This window comes from Trachypithecus francoisi, unplaced genomic scaffold (assembly GCF_009764315.1).
Source record: "Trachypithecus francoisi isolate TF-2019V2 unplaced genomic scaffold, Tfra_2.0 Lachesis_group12, whole genome shotgun sequence".
Classification (NCBI taxonomy): domain Eukaryota; kingdom Metazoa; phylum Chordata; class Mammalia; order Primates; family Cercopithecidae; genus Trachypithecus; species Trachypithecus francoisi.
The window spans coordinates 41262687-41282065 of NW_022681457.1; positions in this window are offsets into that span (position 1 = coordinate 41262687).

Sequence of the window (19379 nt, forward strand, 5' to 3'; positions counted from 1 at the left end):
TATCTTTTCGTATTCGGGAAGGCAAAATTAATCATTCATCTGATCTGTGACGTGACAAGTTAGATATCATATTCTGTTAAAATCAGTTAGTTGTCGATCAAAATCAACAGTGCTTTTTCTTCAGATTGATTGGCACTAAATTCTTCATAGCTTAAGAAATTTGACATTTTGTATAAGAACTCACACAGCATGGAGACACAATTTTATTGTCAATTATCACATGCCTGTAATTGACAAGTAACTAAGGAAACACCTGTTTAGTGCAATCCATTCGTCTTAATTCCATCGTGGTCCCATACTTTTGCTTTAATTTTGTGCTTGCTATCTTTTGGACCTGAAATAACTCCCCACAATCCTTTCTGTAAGCAATATTAAAAAGAGACTTCTTTGGTTAACTTTCTCCATTTCTCAGGCAAATGCTAGGATCAGATGCACAGCCACAAATTTAACTTAGTTTCTCACACCATACATGTAATATATTAATTATATAATTTACCCTATGTATATTTGGTTGTTGCCAAACTTCAATGAATCTTTGTTAGTGGATTGGATGCTTTTTCTATATGCAATGAGAGTTTGTGACGCTGATTCTGCTTGGAAAGTATGCTATAGTTAATGCATTTATTTTATTAAACACCAACGGAACTACATCTAGTTATTTCTAATTACTTGGTAGCTAATAAACATTAGCCTAATTTAATAAACCTAATTTGACGTCATGATTTTTTCCCTTTGTATTAAATGTGAGCTTTAGAATTTAGGTGGCCAGACCTTCATTAGGTTGTGCCTCTATTTTCCACAGTACTTCCATAGTATTGATTTGGTCTTGTTCAAAAAAGGCAAGTCAATATATTTAATAAAGAAACAAAAATTCTCACTATTCACAGGTTCTGTATTCTGAATTTGTAATTTTGCCTACTGGTTAAAATGTCTTTGCAGACCCAAAATTAATGCTTGTGGGCTTTTGGGTCATTTGCAGACATATACAGAATAGTCAAAAATTTGAGGCTCTTGGGCGTGTTCCTCGCTGAGGTTGAACAAAGTGAATCTGCCCTATTGTTTCAGGTCTTGGTCATATGGCAAACAAGTGTTCGTTTTGAGGCCTACGTAATGGCACATTGTTTGTATTTTTGTGATTTTTTTAGGTGATGTTTGCTGTTTAAATAGCCTCCAAGCATAGTGCTGAAGTGCTGTCTAATGTTGCTAAATGCAGGAAGGCAGTTCTGTGCCACATGGGGAGAATTTGGTTTAGGTAAGTTTTATTCAGACATGAGTTATAGTGCTGTTGGCCATGAGTTCAATGTTAATGAATCAGCAATATAGTGCATCCATAAAAAGGAAGAAGAAATTTACCAATCTGTACATGAGAATGCTCCAGAAAATGCTAAAGTAACTTCTACAATATGTGATGAAGCTATGGTAAAGATTTAAAAAGCTTAATTTTTCAATTCAACTGATTAAAAAGAAAAACACAGTGGGTAGCATTATGATGCTAAAAGCCAAATAAATTTATGATCATGTTATCCAGTATCAGGAAAATACTAAACCTTTCTCTGGTAGTGCCAACTGGCTCTCATGTTTCAAAAGGTGCTATGGTATGAAAAATACTGAAAGTATGGGTAACGTAGGTTCCACGGATCAGGGGGCTGAAAAGGAATTTAGAAAATACTGTTATGTAGGAAAAGTATTCTGTGGAAGAGTGGGTTTTCAATGCTGATGAGACTGGCTTGTTTAATATTAGTGAATGACCCATACAGCTCAAACAGTGTTTTTGTTGATGAAGTGTTGTGACAATTGTCTTCCAGGCATCTAATTCTCTAGTGCTCCTTAGAGCCATAGTTCCGTACTCACTCATTCAGTGCTTGTGGTGTATTTATAAACATACCTACATTGAATAAAGAGAATTGACTGTAAATGAATAAATATATTCCATTGTATTCAAGCGTTCTGTAGAAAAACAGAACACAAATCAATTTCTAGTCATCATGAATAACAATGTAGCTGATGGTAAAAATCTCATTTGTCTTTAATTGCTGCTCTCTATCATTTAGCTTATTTGGCAGAAACAACATAACATAGACTATATTGCTGTCTGATTAGTGAGACCAAGTAAGCTACTAAAAAATTCCCGGTCTGAAAGGAAGCATCACCACAATGACATAACCTCCTACCTCAGTGAGGATTTCCTAGATTGCTGCAGTCAGTAACAAACAGTCCAAACACTTTAGTAATTTACCATCACATTGCCATTTATGGTAAAGGAGAATGAGATTAGGTATGCCACATATTAATTCTTAAAATTTACGTTCTGTATCTGGAAGTACTTTATTTCTTCTCTTTTTCTTTTTCTTTTTTCTTTTTTTTTTAACCAAAGAAAGTCACATAACTATTCCCATGAACCACAGAGTAGGATTTTTGGTGAACAGCAAAATAATGCATTATATTCCCTTAATAATCATGAATTTAAAAACAACAGGCCGGGCGTGGTGGCTCACTCCTATAATCCCAGCACTTTTTGAGGCCAAGACAGGTGATCACTTGAGGCCAGGAGCTTGACATCAGCCTGGCCAACATGGCAAAACTCCGTTTCTACTAAAAATACAAAAATTAGCCGGGCATGGTGGTGCATGACTGTAATCCCAACTACTTGGTAGGCTGAGGCACGAGAATCGCTTGAGCCCAGGAGGCAGAGGTTGAAGTTTGCCAAGATTGCACCATTGCACTCCAGCCTGGCCTACAGAGGGAAACTATGTCTCAAAAAAAAAGACAAGACAAAACAAAACCAAACAAACCCACAAAACTAGCAATGGAAAAGGATTGAAATATGAATACCACATGTGAGCAGTTGTGTTGACTTAGATTCATAAATATCAATATTTTCTACTATGGAAATCCAATTATTATAACTTTTCTACTTAAGCCGATCCTGCAGCTGTTTGTTGCCATCAGGATAATTACCAATTCCCTAGTCTGCCATTTAATTGACTTCATAATGTGGATTTTACCATTTATATCTTTCCATTTTTTGCCTTCATTTTATGCAACTGCAATCTTGATAAGAACCAAAATATGTCATGCCTTTGTGCTTTTGATCATGCTGCCTATTCTGCCTGGAATGCAGTTTCTATCATTCCCCCTCGGTGTGGTTAATATTTTCTAATCCTTTAAAAATTCCCTCACTCTTGGCTCTATCCCATTGCAAGACAGATTATCTCCTCTTATTTTTTCTGAGAATAAACTATCATTATTGCATATTACAACACATTCCATTAAACATATACATATATATATATACATATATATATATATCCACCAGACTGTGAGCTTCTTAATGGCACAGGAACTGTGTCTTAATTATATTTGCATGCTACTGGCTCATAAGGTACCCAGAACATTTTAGATTATAAATAGTTTGTTGAATAAATCAGTCAGCATTGAGTTCAGATCAAATAGCAATTATTTGTGTGTAATTTTATGTATCAATACAAAATCATAAATCCAATAATATTCAAGCCCAATATTAGTCAATATGTCTGATAAACTTCAAGACACCTATGTATTCACAAAACTTGTATATCTGGAAAACTCTCCAAACTTTATAAATTAATATTTTCAGCTGCAGGATGAATGCTTTGTGATTTTGTTCCTGAAGCACTTACATAAGAAACCACAAAAATAACTTTCAAAACATCCTATTAAATTAGCTCAAGGGTAGGTTCTTGATAAATGTGGAAAAGCCTCTAACTTGCTCATGCATTATGCTCATGAAATGCTACGCAAAGAAGATTTTTAAATAAGAAATTAGGACCTGAATGCAGGTACTGTTGTGACACTTACACAACACTCTGTCCTGGTTTCTTGATTAATGAAAAAGTAAGAAAAGAATGCAAATGACCAATTTTTCCCTTGAAGAATGAAGGAAGAAGAATCAAATCAAAAAGTAGATCTTGCCTTGCTCCTATGACACTTTACAAAGACCTTCAAACACATTAGCCCGGTATGTTGTATTAAAATTTAAAACTGTAAAACCTTAAGATTTATTTAAAATGTCAATACATTTCTTGTCTTCCATCCTATCATTTAATGTTGCAGTTTTTCAAGACTTGGTCCTAGCTTTCTTTTTCTCTATATTATGTATTTTCATCTATGTCCACTTTTTCAATTACCACTTATAAAAAGATGGTTCTCAAATTTACATGTACTCTAAATCTTCATTGTTATCTAGACTTTATACGGAGACGCTAACGTACCATGTTTGGATCTATCAAAAACATATTACTCAATTTGTTCAAACTTATTCCTTCTTTCCAAACTAGTCCTCTTCCAGGGCGATACCAGTTAGTGATCAGCACTATCATGCATCTAGATGGGCAAGTCAGAAATTCAGGAGTCTGTTTTGTCCTTCTGTCATGCCTGTAATATCCAGTGCAACACCAAGCCCTGCATATTTTGGTTCTTAATTGGCTCTTCAATCCACTTCCCTCAACCTCCAGCACTGTTCCACTAAAACATGACATTGTGAACCCACACCTGAAATACTATAATAGCCAACATTCTTCTTGATCCACAACCAAATATTCAAATTTGTATTAGGCTTCTCCACAAAAACAGAATCAATAAGATAGTTACATATATGTATATATACACACACATATATAGTTATATATGGATACATGTATGTTTGTGTTATAATAAATAATACATTAATAAATATATTTTAATTATAAACATAAATATATTTATTTTCAGGTGTTGTCTCATGTGATTATGAAGGCAGCCAAGTCCAAAATCTCCATAGTGGGCTGGAGACTCAAAAGAGAGCTGATGTGCAATTCAAGTCTGAAGATTGCCTGTTAGTAAAATTTCTTCTTGCTCAAGGGAAGTCAGGCTTTTTGTTCTATTCAAGCCTTCCATTAAGTAGACTAGACTCATTTATATTATGGAGGGCAATTTACTTTACTTGAGGTCCACCAGCTTAAATGTTACTCTCATCCAAAGATACCTGCACAGAAACATTTGGAATACTGTCTGGCCAAAATATCTGGGCTCTATGGCCCAACCAAGTTGACACATAAAATAAACTTTCACAATATTGTACCCAGGTTTACACTTTTTTGTTACAACTCCAGTCATGTTACCCTTTTCTCTATGAGGGCAGAAATAATATATAATTTTGTCTATATTTGCATTGTTTCATCACACTATTTCAAGCACAGAGCACATCAAATGTAATAAATGTTGTTGATCAAATGGTGAGAGGCAAAAGAATGACCAAGTACCCAGGTGAATTTCTGTGATGACCTGCCATATTTTAATACCAGCCACAAGAAAGGAGAAAATTCACCAAAAAAATTATATAAGGACTACAGAATAATCTCATTAACACTCAGTAGGTATCTCCTTTTATTTATCACCTAAATTCTCTACATTCTCTTTGATACTAGCCTTCAAGATATTGAATATCTTGGTTGTTTTTTCTAAATATTTTTCACTCTCATTCTTTTAATGCATCCTCACATGTGATCTCTGTAAGAGTCATTATTATTCATTTTCTAGATGAGCAAAATCAACTCACATTAGTACGCAGGACTTGATCAGAGTCCCATTGCCATTCAAACCTGGGAAACTACTGCCATCCAAGTTTTCCCAACATCTCAGCTCTCTCTTTTTATCTAGAAATTGTCAATAAATGGGCTTTTACAGTTTGTAACTTATTGAGTATTCAGAGAGTACACAAAATCACAGGCAGGAGGACTCTAGTAAGAAACTTGGCTAGTAAATGTCAGAAAGAAAACTCTTCTGTAGATTTTAAAACTAACACAATCTGAGCAGCAGGAAGCTGTAGCAGTGAATTGTAGAAAGGGAGAATGGGAGCCAAGGAAATAAGATGAAGAGAAAGTTAAACAGCAGGAGGCTTTAAAAAGAAAACACAACTACAGTAGTCCCTCCTTTATCCCTGATGATGAGTTCCAAGACCCCCAGTGGATGTCTGAACCTGTAGATAGTACTTAATTCCCTATAATATATACTACATTTTTCCCATATGTACCTGTGATAAAGCTCATAAATTAGGCACAGGAAGAGACTAAAAACAATAATTAATAATAAATTAAAACAATTATAACAATACACTTTAATAAAAATTATGTGAGTGTGGTTCTCTCTCTTTCAAAAGATCTTACTATACTGTATTCACATACTTTGCAATGGTGATTGACTGTGGGTAACTGCAACTGCAGAACTGGAAACTGCAGATAAGAGGTGACTATTCTACCTTGCTTTAGAAACCAAAATAAGATAAAAGAACAAAAGATAGAGCAGGGAAGGGTAGTCTAAACAACAGCAATAAAGAAAAGCAGTGAATGTTAAGGAGACTATCAAGGTGAACTTAGGTACCTGCTGCCTTTCAATAGAAAACACGGGGTCATGAAACAAAATGAGGTGACTCATGAAGCAAAGGCAGAGGAAATTAAGGACAAGTATTGAGACTTTTCAGGAAGTCTCAGAGATCCCTGTCTCAGATTAGAAGAAAGACAGGAATTACTTTTACAATATAACATTGCAAATGAGAAGGGAAGATGGATGGTAGTCACAAAGCTGCTGATAATGATGCTATTCATAGAAGATTCTTTTTTATTATTACAAGTTCCCACCACTGCTACTTAGAGATGACAATAAATGGATATATCTAGTTTAGAGGAGAAAAGTATATTTTTTCTCAAACCTCATAAATTCTTGGTTGAAATAAACCTCTTTAACAAAAGACATTAACAAAATTTAAAACAACAGTTTTTTCATATACACATGGGAGATACCCAGAAAATGAATACTGGTAAAGGAGGTGGTTTTACATTCCAGTTAATGTAGCATTTTCAACAAAGAACAGTAAATGTTTAGAGAATTGTCAAGACACAGGACAACGACTTTGAGTTTCTAGGGGTGGCAATTGTAGGAAGACAAATAACTGGCAGATAAAGGCTAATGCATAAATCGGTGACTGTCAATTCCTCTGCTGCCATCTCTGGACTGTTCAGGGCTAAAGTCTTCAGTGGTCAGCCTTTGCTGTCCCTGATAGAAAGAGGGTTGGGGAAGCAGGATACCTTCTCTCTTTGTATTAATAAATATATATCCTGATTTTTAGGCAAACAGAGGAAGGGCAGAGCATTTCCTTGCACTAGCTTTTTCTTAATTGCCTTCAGCTCAACAATCTTTATGCTGAAGAAGCATATCTTGGCGGGGAATGTTCTGTCATGGGGTTGGGATTATGAAGAATAGGACAGGACGGCTTCTATCTCATAAATATTCTGTGTTCCAGGAATTACATTGCAAAACATTTCTTGGGATGAGAAATATATGTTTTAATGTAAACAGCATATTAAATAGTATTTAGGTTCCCTGATAAAATTCTAAAATATATTTTTCTTAAAATGAAACTAAGTATTCATTTTGACATGCCCTCATTAGACACTGACACAATTAGATATGGTGTCATGACATGACTTGGACTCTGGCACCACTGGACCTTGAGTTACTGTCACTTGTTTATTGTTGTTGTTATTATTATTATTATTATTATTTACTCATATGGATCACAGGTGTTTGAGGACACACATTGAATTTGAAGAGGATGAGGAGATAGATGAAAATATCTTGGCAAATTTAAGTAGAGTTTAAGTTTGAAACATTTTCAACTCAAGACTTCAGAGGTTGAAATGATTGATGTTTCATTTTTGCTTAACTTGAGAAGTTATTAATTAAAAATATTTATTAAATAATACATGTGTCTGTATTTATGCTAGATGTGAGTGATCTCAGGATGACAATACAGTACTGAGTCCCTGAGTTTAAGGAATCTAAGTCTAGTTATAATTTCTGTTTTCTCCATAGATGTATTATGAATACTTCTCTTTGGTTCTCCCTGATAGAAACAAGGTGGCAGGAGCAGGATACCCTCTCTCTTTGTAAATCCGTGTCTTGATTCTTAGGCAAATAGAGGGAGAGCAAAGCACTTTCTTGCACTTGATTCTTCTTAATTGCCTTCAGCTCAACAATACTTACGCCAAAGAAGCATATTTTGGGGGTCGTGTTCTGTTCATAGTATATAAATATCTGAAGAGATGACAAAGAAGAAACATAGTGAAAGGCAGAAAAAGTTTTATAATGTGTGAAATAGGTGAATATTGGGCTAGATGGGTAAAGAAGAAAGGGCTGATTCCATTTCCTCGCACTGCCTTAGTAAATTACCACAAATGTAGCAGCTTAAAACAACAGAAATTAATTATCTCACAGTTCTGGGAACTAGAAGTCTGAAATCAACTTGTCAACAGTGACTTATTCCCTCTGGAGACTCTAGGAGAGACTCCTTCTTTGCTTGTTCTACGTTCTGGTGGCTCTAGATATTCCCTGATTTGCGATTGTATCACTCCATATATCACTTCTTGTATCTTCCCATGGCTTTCTCCTCTTTGTCTCTGTGTCTTCTCCTCTTATAAGAACAATTGTCATTGGATTTAGGGCTAGTCTAGTTTGTCTAAGATGATCTCCTGTCAAGAGCCTTAACTTGATTGCATCTTCAAAGACTCTTTTTCCAATTAAGATGACATTCACAGATTCTGGGGATTGAGGTATGGAAACATCTTTTAGGAGGACCCCCATTCAACCCACTACAGGAATTAAAATCGGAACACTTTGTATTTGAGGAGACAATTGTTGCAGAGTGACAAGTTTAAGAAAGAAAAACACCAAGAGAAAAAGCAAAACAAGCAGAAGAATTCTGGAAAATAAGAGAGCTGTGAGGGAAAGATGAGGCAAATTCTTCCCTGTAGCTTTTACTTAGCATTACAATTGGGCACGAATATTGGTTAACCTTCAGAGGAAATAAGGAGAGGTTTTATGGGATGTTAGTGCCATACAATTACTTTAGAAAATGTGAACCTATATACAATAGGATCTTCCTCTGTATTGGACTGTATGTTTACAATCTGAATTTTACTCTTCATGCCTTGAGGTAAAACAAAGGTTTTCATAATTATCTTATTATCAACCAGAATTTCAGGAAAATAAACATTTCTGTGGGGAGACCTTATAAGTAAAGTTGCAGTTTGTATCAGCGTTGAAGACATGCTACATTAAAGTCACGTAGGGAGAAAGGCATAAGCTAAAGAAACATGTATCCTTACTGTGACCCTTTATTTCCTCTAACATTGACATTAGACTTATCCAGAGTAGAAGCATGTGCAACTACCCAGCAGGGACCTGCCTCAGTTTGCACTGCACTTGACTCAGCATTGCAGAAAACTTATGGGTTTTTATTTTTTCCCTCATATAGTGGCCATCAACTTTCAAATATGTACAATCTGTAGGCAAATAATATGTGCTTGATTTTTTTTATTATTATACTTTAACTTCTAGGGTACATGTGCATAACGTGCAGGTTTGTTACATATGTATACTTGTGCCATGTTGGTGTGCTGCACCCATCAACTCGTCAGCACCCATGAATTCGTCATTTATACCACGTATAACTCCCAATGCAATCCCTCCCCCCTCCCCCCTCCCCCCTCCCCATGATAGGCCCCGATGTGTGATGTTCCCCTTCCCGAGTCCAAGTGATGTCATTGTTCACTTCCCACCTATGAGTGAGAACATGCGGTGTTTGGTTTTCTGTTCTTGTGATAGTTTGCTAAGAATGATAGTCTCCAGCTGCATCCATGTCCCTACAAAGGACGCAAACTCATCCTTTTTTATGGCTGCATAATATTCCATGGTGTATATGTGCCATATTTTCTTCATCCAGTCTGTCACAGATGGACATTTGGGTTGATTCCAAGTCTTTGCTATTGTGAATAGTGCCGCAATGAACATACGTGTGCATGTGTCTTTGTAGTAGAGTAATTTATAATCCTTTGGGTATATACCCAGTAGTGGGATGGCTGGGTCATATGGTACATCTAGTTCTAGATCCTTGAGGAATCGCCATACTGTTTTCCATAATGGTTGAACTAGTTACAATCCCACCAACAGTGTAAAAGTGTTCCTATTTCTCCACATCCTCTCCAACACCTGTTGTTTTTGACTTTTTAATGATTGCCATTCTAACTGGTGTGAGATGGTATCTCATTGTGTTTTGATTTGCATTTCTCTGATGGCGAGTGATGATGAGCATTTTTTCATGTGTCTGTTGCTGTATGAATGTCTTCTTTTGAGAAATGTCTGTTCATATCCTTTGCCCACTTTTGATGGGGTTGTTTGTTTTTTTCTTGTAAATTTGTTTGAGTTCTTTGTAGATTCTGGATATTAGCCCTTTGTCAGATGAGTAGACTGCAAAATTTTCTCCCATTCTGTAGGTTGCCTGTTCACTCTGATGGTAGTTTCTTTTGCTGCACAGAAGCTCTTTAGTTTAATTAGATCCCATTTGTCAATTTTGGCTTTAGTTGCCGTTGCTTTTGGTGTTTTAGACATGAAGTCCTTGCCCATGCCTATGTCCTGAATGGTACTACCTAGGTTTTCTTCCAGGGTTTTAATGGTATTAGGTCTAACATTTAAGTCCCTAATCCATCTTGAATTAATTTTCATATAAGGAGTAAGGAAAGGATCCAGTTTCAGCTTTCTACTTATGGCTAGCCAGTTTTCCCAGCACCATTTATTAAATAGGGAATCCTTTCCCCATTTCTTGTTCCTCTCAGGTTTGTCAAAGATCAGATGGCTGTAGATGTGTGGTATTATTTCTGAGGACTCTGTTCTGTTCCATTGGTCTATATCTCTGTTTTGGTACCAGTACCATGCTGTTTTGGTTACTGTAGCCTTGTAGTATAGTTTGAAGTCAGGTAGCGTGACGCCTCCAGCTTTGTCCTTTGACTTAGGATTGTCTTGGCAATGTGGGCTCTTTTTTGGTTCCATATGAACCTTAAAGCCGTTTTTTCCAATTCTATGAAGAAACTCATTGGTAGTTTGATGGGGATGGCATTGAATCTATAAATAACCTTGGGCAGTATGGCAATTTTCACGATATTGATTCTTCCTATCCATGAGCATGGTATGTTCTTCCATTTGTTTGTGTCCTCTTTGATTTCACTGAGCAGTGGTTTGTAGTTCTCCTTGAAGAGGTCCTTCACATCCCTTGTAAGTTGGATTCCTATGTATTTTATTCTCTTTGGAGCAATTGTGAATGGAAGTTCATTCATGATTTGGCTCTCTGTTTGTCTGTTACTGGTGTATAAGAATGTTTGTGATTTCTGCACATTAATTTTGTATCCTGAGACTTTGCTGAAGTTGCTTATCAGCTTAAGGAGATTTTGGGCTGAGACAATGGGGTTTTCTAAATATACAATCATGTCATCTGCAAACAGGGAAAATTTGACTTCTTCTTTTCCTAACTGGATACCCTTGATTTCTTTCTCTTGCCTGATTGCCCTAGCCAGAACATCCAACACTATGTTGAATAGGAGTGGTGAGAGAGGGCATCCCTGTCTTGCACCAATTTTCAAAGGGAATTTTTCCAGTTTTTGCCCATTCAGTATGATATTGGCTGTGGGTTTGTCATAAATTGCTCTTATTATTTTGAGGTACGTTCCATCAATACCGAATTTATTGAGTGTTTTTAGCATGAAGGGCTGTTGAATTTTGTCAAAAGCCTTTTCTGCGTCTATTGAGATAATCATGTGGTTCTTGTCTTTGGTTCTGTTTATATGCTGGATTACGTTTATTGATTTGTGAATGTTGAACCAGCCTTGCATCCCAGGGATGAAGCCCACTTGATCATGGTGGATAAGCTTTTTGATGTGCTGCTGAATCCGTTTTGCCAGTATTTTATTGAGGATTTTTGCATCAATGTTCATCAGGATATTGGTCTAAAATTCTGTTTTTTTTGTGTCTCTGCCAGGCTTTGGTATCAGGATGATGTTGGCCTCATAAAATGAGTTAGGGAGGATTCCCTCTTTTTCTATTGATTGGAATAGTTTCAGAAGGAATGGTACCAGCTCCTCCTTGTACCTCTGGTAGAATTCAGCTGTGAATCCATCTGGTCCTGGACTTTTTTTGGTGGGTAGGCTATTAATTATTGCCTCAATTTCAGAGCCTGCCATTGGTCTATTCAGGGATTCAACTTCTTCCTGGTTTAGTCTTGGAAGAGTGTAAGTGTCCAGGAAATTATCAATTTCTTCTAGATTTTCTAGTTGATTTGCGTAGAGGTGTTTATAGTATTCTCTGATGGTAGTTTGTATTTCTGTGGTGTCGGTGGTGATATCCCCTTTATCATTTTTTTATCACGTCTATTTGATTCTTCTCTCTTTTCTTCTTTACTAGTCTTGCTAGCGGTCTGTCAATTTTGTTGATCTTTTCAAAAAACCAACTCCTGGATTCATTGATTTTCTGGAGGGTTTTTTGTGTCTCTATCTCCTTCAGTTCTGCTCTGATCTTATTTTCTTGCCTTCTGCTAGCTTTTGAATGTGTTTGCCCTTGCTTCTCCAGCTATTTTAATTGTGATGTTAGAGTGTCAATTTTAGATCTTTCCAGCTTTCTCTTGTGAGCATTTAGTGCTATAAATTTCCCTCTACACACTGCTTTAAATGTGTCCCAGAGATTCTGGTATGTTGTATCTTTTTTCTCATTGGTTTCAAAGAACATCTTTATTTCTGCCTTCATTTCGTTATGTACCCAGAAGTCATTCAGGAGCAGGTTGTTCAGCTTCCATGTAGTTGAGCGGTTTTGATTGAGTTTCTTAGTCCTGAGTTCTAGTTTAATTGCACTGTGGTCTGAGAGACAGTTTGTTATAATTTCTGTTCTTTTACATTTGCTGAGGAGTGCTTTACGTCCAATTATGTGGTCAATTTTGGAATAAGTGTGATGTGGTGCTGAGAAGAATGTATATTCTGTTGATTTGGGGTGGAGAGTTCTATAGATGTCTATTAGGTCCGCTTGGTGCAGAGATGAGTTCAATTCCTGGATATCCTTGTTAACTTTCTGTCTCATTGATCTGTCTAATGTTGACAGTGGAGTGTTGAAGTCTCCCATTATTATTGTATGGGAGTCTAAGTCTCTTTGTAAGTCTCTAAGGACTTGCTTTATGAATTGGGTGCTCCTGTATTGGGTGCATATATATTTAGGAGAGTTAGCTCTTCCTGTTGAATTGATCCCTTTACCATTATGTAATGGCCTTCTTTGTCTCTTTTGATCTTTGATGGTTTAAAGTCTATTTTATCAGAGACTAGGATTGCAACCCCTGCTTTTTTTTTGTTCTCCATTTGCTTGGTAGATCTTCCTCCATCCCTTTATTTTGAGCCTATGTATGTCTCTGCATGTGAGATGGGTCTCCTGAATACAGCAGACTGATGGGTCTTGACTCTTTATCCAGTTTGCCAGTCTGTGTCTTTTAATTGGAGCATTTAGTCCATTAACATTTAAGGTTAATATTGTTATGTGTGAACTTGATCCTGCCATTATGATATTAACTGGTTATTTTGCTCGTTAGTTGATGCAGTTTCTTCCTAGCCTCGATGGTCTTTACATTTTGGCATGTTTTTGCAATGGCTGGTACCGCTTGCTCCTTTCCATGTTTAAGGCTTCCTTCAGGATCTCTTGTAAGGCAGGCCTGGTGGTGACAAAATCTCTAAGCATTTGCTTATCTGTAAAGGATTTTAGTTCTCCTTCACTTATGAAACTTAGTTTGGCTGGACATGAAATTCTGGGTTTAAAATTCTTTTCTTTAAGAATGTTGAATATTGGCCACCACTCTCTTCTGGCTTGTAGAGTTTCTGCCGAGAGGTCTGCTGTTAGTCTGATGGGCTTCCCTTTGTGGGTAACCTGACCTTTCTCTCTGGCTGCCCTTAAGATTTTTTCCTTCATTTCAACTTTGGTGAATCTGGCAATTATGTGTCTTGGAGTTGCTCTTCTCGAGGAGTATCTTTGTGATGTTCTCTGTATTTCCTGAATTTGAATGTTGGCCTGCCCTACTAGGTTGGGGAAGTTCTCCTGGATGATATCCTGAAGAGTGTTTTCCAACTTGGTTCCATTTTCCTCCTCACTTTCAGGCACCCCATCAGATGTAGATTGGTCTTTTTACATAATCCCTACTTCTTGCAGGCTTTGTTCATTTCTTTTTCTTCTTTTTTCTTTTGTTTTCTCTTCTTGCTTCATTTCATTCATTTGATCCTCAATCGCTGATACTCTTTCTTCCAGTTGATCGAGTCGGTTACTGAAGCTTGTGCATTTGTCACGTATTTCTCGTGTCATGGTTTTCATCTCTGTCATTTCATTTATGACCTTCTCTGCATTAATTATTCTAGCTATCAATTCTTCCACTCTTTTTTCAAGAATTTTAGTTTCTTTGCGCTGGGTACGTAATTCCTCCTTTAGCTCTGAGAAGTTTGATGGACTGAAGCCTTCTTCCCTCATCTCATCAAAGTCATTCTCTGACCAGCTTTGATCCGTTGCTGGCGATGAGCTGCGCTCCTTTGCAGGGGGAGATGTGCTCTTATTTTTTGAATTTCCAGCTTTTCTGCCCTGCTTCTTCCCCATCTTTGTGGTTTTATCTGCCTCTGGTCTTTGATGATGGTGACGTACTGATGGGGTTTTGGTATAGGTGTTCTTCCTGTTTGATAGTTTTCCTTCTAATGTGCTTGATTTTAATTAAAACAAATTAGATATTAGTTTTATAAAAATAAACATGTGTACATAAGAGGATATTAGCATTTGCCCCAATTTGTAATGTGAGATGTGAAGTTCTTTCTTCTTTAGAATTTGACAAAGCACTCAGGGATACAGTGTGAAACTTCAAGGTAGTGCTCACCCTCTGCAGGTACCAGACCTCAGCAGGAGAACTGTCCTCAAAAGGAAGATTTGGAAGAGGACACAGAAGAATAGTTTGCTGAAAGTACCTTGAAATGGAATTCTTAATAGTATCCTTCTGTGGCCTCTTTGAAAAGACTAGATTTTTCTCTCTAATTAATAAACATCAGTATATTTGGTTAAATTGGTAATGTGTGCATCCCCCAAAGGCTTCCTCTCTGTATTATAAATCTTCTTGCTTCAAGTTATCATGGGAAGACTGAGATGAATATCTCTCTGTAATAGCCTTACCACTTGCTTGTCTTATAGAGATTATACATCAGTATCAACTGACTCAAAGAAAAAATTTGAAAAAAAGTTTGGCAGTCAACCCAACTACGTCTGCAATGAGGAAAACTTGAGGATCAGAGACAGGAAAAAGGATGGAAGTGACACTGATTAGGAGCACTATGTATGGAATGGGATTCCCTCCACTGAAATTCATATGAAGGACACTGAAACTGAACATCTTTGAACTCTAATTCTTCTAGGTTTAGTAGCCATGGAATATCACACATAAAGGAAGGTAAGATGTTCTGTTGAGTTACTACTGCCTTAGCCAAACATTAAGACACATTGCATGGCATACATACAGTTGTATGTGTATACATGAATGAATGTGGGTAATTATTTTATAAGAAGGTAATGAAAGTTTAAATGAGAAAACAAACTACATGTAGAAAAGAGATAAAAAGATTTATTTTTTTTTTTTAAAAAGAAGCATAAGTGAAAAAAAAAAGAAAGAAAACTTAAATATTTGCCAGTTTCTCTCTTCTTGACACAAAAAATCGAACCTAAATTCCAGTGTCCAATGTCCTCCTGACAACTGAATTCTGGGAGATGTCCTTTGAAAGACTTGGATGTTAATCTGAAACTAATTCAAGCCTTTTGAGCTCAAAAATTGGATTGGAAATCTTTTAAGAGCAGGCTTTCCCATGAGATTTCCATTACTTCTATTCTTACTGATAAGCCACAGGTATCAGAGAAACATCCATTTGTGTGCTATCTTTGGATCCTTCACTACAAGAGAAGAGGTACAGAAAAAAAAAAGATAGGGTTTGCTTTGATTCAAGTTTCGGAGGAAAGTTTCAATCAATTCGAATTTTGTCTGAAGCCCCTCTACTATAATAGCTTAAAGTCTTTATTAGATACTCCTATGATGTTACCTTCAGTGTAATATGCCAGCTTTAAAAGAGGGAGTTGAACTGTTCTCATGGATAAGATCTAGTACTGGCTCTGTTCCTGGCTTATGAAATAGACCTTGGATAAGTAATTAATTTACTTTGTTCATCAGTTTCCTTACCTCCATAGTGAAGCTAGTTACTTAAAGAAGGATTCTCTATAACATGACTTGAGTTACTTGGTCAAAGTTGACATTTATATATGTGGTGTTGTTATTAATAATACTTAAAAGCATTTTTGTATATGCTGACTTTGCACATTTCAAGTGGAGTAGCTTGTGCGGAGAGCTAGCTATATGATAAAGGAATATGCCTGGACTGTATATGGGTGTTTGGTTCCACATGTCCTCTGGTACATTTGCATAAGCTAATTTTAATGAACACATATGGACTTCTCCCATGAAAAGTTTAAGAAATGCATATTCTTCTTCTTCTTTTCCCCCCTCACCCTGAATATGGCTCTGTCAATGATAAGCAATTTTTTTATCAGCAGGAGAGCTTTCTTCTACTGCTGGTGTGATATATAAACCCTTGGGGCCAAATTGTGTCAAGGGTCTACCTTTTTCCCTCTCCGTGACTCAATGTCACACCTGCTCTGTGAAATTATAACAAGGAAACAGTATTTTTCTTTTGTCCACTGACATTAAAAACAGTCAGCAATACCAGAAATACTAGAGATTCACAGTAGCTTTTTATTTTAACCTCACTGAGTCCTCTTGGAGACCTCAATTAATAGGATTAAATATACTTTCTGAGAATTATCAATATACTTTAAATATAAATTTACACTGCCAAGTCAACCCTAGAGGGGAAAATGAAAAACAATTGTAAAAATCTCTATTTCTGTAATAAGACAGAACATTTCCCCCAATCGATTCCTGCATTATAGGCCATAAATAAAAATATCACTAAGGAAATATCTTTGTCAGAATGATGTACTCCCTGTGGCATGGCATAACGAGCTTGGATATGCTACAGACACTGCATAAGCAACAAGCTAATTGAGGATTCCAGTTTATTAAGCTTGAATAGCATGATTTTTAAGGACTTCTTTATATGGAAATAATACACAGTTATAGTTAACTTCCTTTGTATTTTCTTTGTAAAAACTAAAACTTAAAATACAGTCAGCTTTTATGTATGGTGTCTGCTTTATTTCAAAGACTGTTTTGCTCCTCTAACCTGACGTTCTATAGACATAAAGGAAATTAGAGTATATCATTTTAAGTTTCTCTTAAGGTCAAAATCTAACATTGACATTCTACTATGATGCTTAAGAGGTGATACATTCTTTTGTAATAGTTATAGCGTATTTGAGGCTATGTGCTAGTGGGAAATGCTATGGTTGTGTGCTAAGAGTAATGAATATATATGGAAACTGAAAGAGGCATTGGATTTTCTTTACTATATTGTTCACCCTTTCTAAGAAGTAATATATTAAAATAAAAGGCAATGCCATCTATCCCTAATTGTTGACACTGCTTTTCTGTTGTTTATGTTGTTTTAATTAAAAACATCATGGACGACTTTATTCATTTCCAATGCAGAAATAAGCAACCATGAGATGGGAAATGCTTGGTCTGGTCATGTCATCCTATAGATTACACATTAAGATCACAATATGATCCTATGCATGTATCCTACCATTTCCAGTTACATATAAATATGCTACTATATTGTGCATACACACACACACACTGACATTTGCTTTTAGAGCACATTATACTATGCCAGAAGATTCATGAGCACTATTGTAGAGTGCATAAAAATCACTGAGAAACAAAAGAGAAACAAAAGCCTAAGCTTATTTATTTACTCATTTTTAGCAAATATTTATTGAACACTTAATGTGCCCCTGGCATGTTCTAGGTACTACAAATAGGGCATTGAACAAAAAGCAGGCCCCAAATTCTGCACTTATGGAACCCATATTTCAGTGGAAGGAATTGACAACATAGTAGCACTTAAATAAAATCAGCTGGATGATGTACAGTATGAGGCATATAGGATAAGGGTAAGAATAAAAATAAATAGGAGGACTAAATTTAAACAAGACGGTCAGTGTAGACTTCATTGAGAAGATGTATTGGTTTTCTGTTGATTTATAACAAATGAGCACAAACTTAGTGGCTTAAGACAATATAAATGTATGAATATTGTTCTAGGGGGAAAAGTCTAAAATCAATGTGTTGGCAGGACTGTGTTCCATCTTAGGAGAATTAGTTTGTCTTTTCCAGCTTCTAGAAGTTGCCTGCTGGGCTTATGGTTTCTTCCTCAAGTCATTCTACCTTGTTGCTTTCACTGGCTCATCTTCTACTACTCACTGTGACCCTCCTGGCTCCTTCTTATAAGAACCCCTGTGAGTAATTTGGGCTTGACTGGATAATCCAGAATAAAATCCCATCTCAAGATCTTTAACTTAATCGCATCTACAAAAATTTTATTGCCAAATAAGGTAAAATGATCATAGGTTCTAGTGATTAGGATGTTGCCAACATATTTTGGAGGTGGGTGGTATGTATTCAATCTGCCACCGAAGGTAAAATTTGAGTAAAGACCTGAGAGAACAAGGGGGTTAGCTATGCAATATATCCAGGGGTAGACCTTTCTAGGGAAAGGAAAAAATAAACACAAAGTTATTGATTAGGAGTATTCCTAATATGTTTCAGGAACAAGAAGAAAGCTACAAGAGAGAGTAGTGAGGTCACATGGGTGACAATTTTTGTGGGAGTTACCTAGAATGTCTAGGATATGACAATACATCATATAGGAAGAGCTTTGTCTTACATGCTGAATGACATAGGGACACATTAGATGGTTTTAGGAAAAAGTGACTTTATCTGTCTAATGTTTAATGGGGATCACTCTGGATGCTAAGTTAAGAATAGTCTGAAAGAGGTCAATAGTAGAAGCAGGAGATCAACCAGAAGGGTATTGCCATAAGGCACATGAGAAATGATGATAGACTATATTAGATGATAGCAGTGGTTGCTCAGATAAGTTATCATATTCTGGATAGATTTTGAAGGTAGAATTGGCCAAAAATGAGAAGCACCAAGGACGACGCCATGATTTGAAACTAAGAAATCAAAGGAATAGAGCTTTCATTAACCGAATTGGAGAAGGCTATGAGTACAGCTGGGTTTGAAAGGAAGATCCATGGCATAGTTTGGGGTGCACTGACTGTGTGTTAGTTACATTGATGAAGAATAGAGGAGAAAGGCGATGAAGCAGGAGAGGAAGAGAGAATAGTTGCTGGAACAATGTTTTCCAGTAGAAATGGTCTCAGAGCTGGTATACAGTAGAGGCACTGGCCTTAACTAACAACACAGAAGGATCAGTCATAATAACATACTAAAAGTTGTAGTATGTGGG